The sequence below is a fragment of the Phaethon lepturus genome, unplaced genomic scaffold (assembly GCF_000687285.1).
Source record: "Phaethon lepturus isolate BGI_N335 unplaced genomic scaffold, ASM68728v1 scaffold44627, whole genome shotgun sequence".
Classification (NCBI taxonomy): Eukaryota; Metazoa; Chordata; class Aves; order Phaethontiformes; family Phaethontidae; genus Phaethon; species Phaethon lepturus.
The window spans coordinates 5,404-9,193 of NW_010554881.1; positions in this window are offsets into that span (position 1 = coordinate 5,404).

A 3,790-nucleotide genomic window follows, 5' to 3' on the forward strand; every position below is an offset into this window, starting at 1 on the left:
TAACACGCTAGTACACATGACGGCGTGTGTGCCCATGGTATCTCCAATGCCCTACTTCAGAAGTCATTACAATCGCCTCATCACCAATTTGTGGAAGTTAATAGGTGAAGTATGTGATAAATTGAAGTAGTAAAAATGCATAGAGTTAGGAAGAAAGTTGTTATTTATCTTGTTTTTCAAGTATCTTAAGTTTGGGGCTATCCCCTCTTGGTACTCAGGAGGATCAAGCAGGTGTCAGAGGCCATGCAGGGTGCTATTGTGTTATGATTAGTGGCATTGTTAAATGGGATCAGTTAATTCCCAGCTATCAAAAGCAGATTTGGGTATGAAAGATGACTGGAATATAGGAAAGATTGAAGCCTAGTGTTTAAAAACATAACTGTAAAGTAATTATTTTATACTGGGTCCTGCTGCTCGTGTATAAATGAAATGAAAGTACTGACTGAGCTTGTCATGAAAGTCTGCCTAAGGCTGCAACTCCATGTGTAGGCACCTAAACAATCCATCTATGGGAAACATCTGTCATTTCTTCCTTCTTAAAAAACTGGCCTCTTGACTATGATACTGTGATTGAAAAAAAAAAAAACTTGGACAAAATAAGAATTTTATGAATGGTTGTAAGCCACTTAAATCTTGACATTGGATACGGCAGTATTTACCTTAAAGTGGTACCTCTGTTTTCTCTATTTTCCTTCATACATCTAGCTTTGAGTGAAATGGCACTTGCTCTTTACAGGATATTGTAAATTAATTTGGTTCTGCAAAGTACTATCAGGAATTATTGTACAGTATATACTTAAGTCCAGTTATTTGTATTTAATTGCATATGAAGCTTCATTCTTATTTTTATAATATTGACAGGCTTTTGAAAATCCTGTGTTTGTGAAAGTGATACACTGTATTTATGCTGTGCTTCCTCTGTCCTGAAGCCATCTGCTAATGAAATGTTGTTAATGAACAGTGACACAGAGAGACTCTTGCCAGGTATGGCGTTTGTTGGGGTTTTTTTAATGTTGCACATGTATAATCAACACTGTTCTGTCAAGCTCTGCGTGATGCAAACTGACAACACCACAAATAAATGGTTAGTTTTGAGCATAAAGTGCCTCTGTAGAGATGCACCAACTTCATCCTTTATGTATGTTCTCAAGAGCAGAGCGAGTCATTTATTCTTGGGAAAAACAACTTTCCCGTAGGTAAACTCTTATTAATTATAACAAGCCTATGGAAGTCTCAGCTACCTTTTCCTGTTGATGATTGTGTCTCCACTGCAGGCCCAAAACAGGGCTCAATGCATGGCAAACCTTAGCTTTCTTCACGGGTCCTTCATCCTGCCTTATGAAGAAGCCACGTTTTATGGTTTCTTTCCTTCAGTGGCTCTTCATGAATCCCCCTCATGTCACACCCATGGAAGACTGAGCCCCTGGACTGTGCTTGAAACACTTTGTAGGTGCTGAGATAGCTGAAGCACAAGGGTCTCAACTGGGACACACAGCAGAAGCCCAGAAAATGAAGGATGGTTGTCTTCTCAATTTGCTTTATGCCATCATTAACTCACTAATTTCTATTAACTTAGTATACCTGCTGGGAGGAAGAATTTTTAAGGGAAGAGTGAGGCTTCTGTGGAGCCATAAAAACAGAAGAAGAGGAAGAAGAAGAAAGGAAGAGGTGATCTGGTTTTACATGGCTGCAGGACTCAAAGCACCATGTAAACCTGTGCTCCCAGAGCTGAGGTCATAAAGCTCCAACTCCAGTGTGAGGCTGGGAAAGGAACGTTGCAATATTTGCCTATGTCTTTGTCAATATTTTCTCTGAGGTTTAATGCCGTCAGAACATTGCGATTTGAATGGTCAGTGCTACCTCTGTTGTGTTACACAAGAAGAAAGCTGGCATTGATTCAGGCCCACAGAGACTGTAGATCTGTAGCAACGTAGTAAGACGTAACTAGAATTGTGAGAGAATCACAGAGAGAAAAGAGGTGCGACCACCATGTATATCAAAGCTTTTATTTACAAATTTGTTCAGAGAAAACTGTTTGAGGAACTCACATTATCATCATTATCATGATCTTTCCTTTTAAAATTCACTGCATGCCACAGAACACAAAACAGAATAGAGCCAGTTTTTCTTTGGAAATGTCTCCATAAAAACATCCTATACTTGCTTCTAAGATTTCAAAATAATTTCTTTCTTAATGGGTCTTCATCAAAAGTCACAAGTAGACAAAAAACTGCGTACAATTTGAAAACCAGTGTTTAAAACAGAAAAATTATGACGATGCTTATTCTGAAGTTGAAAATGTAGTTCAGGTGTTACTGAAAACAATCTAAAATGTTACTAATTTAAGAGAAGGGATAAAGTGAGTATTTCTTCCAGGAATAAAAATGCTAAAATGCTAAAAATGTTAAAGGCATTGAAGAACTGTACTGTGGTGCTACTAATTTAAGAAGTTCCACCTTTTCTGTCCTTTTACATTAGTTCAGGACTTGAGTTATCAATGTGATCCATTATTGCACTTAATATCAGCTTTTATTGCAATGAGGTGAATTTCAAAGGTAGAAGTATGCTGGGTCTGATCTTTCTCATCTGGTTTTATTTCCATATACATAAAATCAACTAAATAAAGATCTTCTCTGTATCTTGTTTATGCAAATGATACATTTAGATAAAGACAAGATGTCTTGACATACCCAACCCCTCCTCCTTCCCATTTTAACAGATCTAGTCATGGCTGAATGAAACAAGGCAGGAAAGAAGCCATTTTATCGTCATGACACTTTCCTTTTTCTTTCTCTTATGAATGGCTGACACTTATTCCCATTTAATAAGCAGGCATGTCATGCAAGCAAGTCCTTCGAGGAAGTTTTGGTTCTGTTGTTTAGAGGACTTGCAGTATTAATAATGTCATAATTGTGGGGTTTTTTTTCCCAATGTTCATTCTGTCTTTCACAGCAGTCTCAATAAGTTTCTTTGACTTCCTTGAAAACAAGCAACTCAGGTGGTTTGTGGGAGACAATTTTCTTCCAGATAAACTGCACAAGTCAGGACAAATCATAAATGTCTTTGCCTTGGCAGAACTCACAGCTTTAGCATTGATTCCCATGAATTGGTACCAGGCCCTGCAGCATGTCAAAAGTTAGGCAAAACTGTCTAAGTAGGAGATGTGGCAATGATGACATTTGATATTTCTGAACTGTAGCAGGATTGCTTCACGGAGGAAAAGGGTGGAAGTATCTGTGGTAAAATGTCTTCAAATGATTTTTGGCATGATAAAGTTATAAAAAATGACCTATAAACCAAAATTTTCCCTCCAAGTTTCCAGCATTCATTTCTCATTCCCTAGCTGCTCCTTCTTCTTTTATTTAAGCAGCAAATGTTCAGGACCACTTGTCCAAGACTAAACTGTGAAAAGCGATTTGTAATTCTGTTGCCTTCTACAGTGTATTCAGTTTCATACATTGTTCCTTTAGTATGCAAGGTGTGTTAATCTGTTGTATTTCCTAAAATTACTTCTTGGAAATTAACTTTTTACCTCCCCGTGTATTAATGTTTTACCTGTGTATTAAAGATAATGACTTCACCTCATGCAGAGGCATCAAACCAGAGAGTACTGCCTTGTGTTGCTCCAGGTAAGTACTTGCAGTAGTGGGAAAACAAAATTCCGTGCTTTCCACTCTGGTTTCACAGCAGACTGAGATAAGCAGATCCTGCCTGTTATTTTCAAGGCGAGAGATCTGTGACCTTTTCTAAAAAACTGATCGCTTTTTGAAACGATAATTATCAAAGGCTA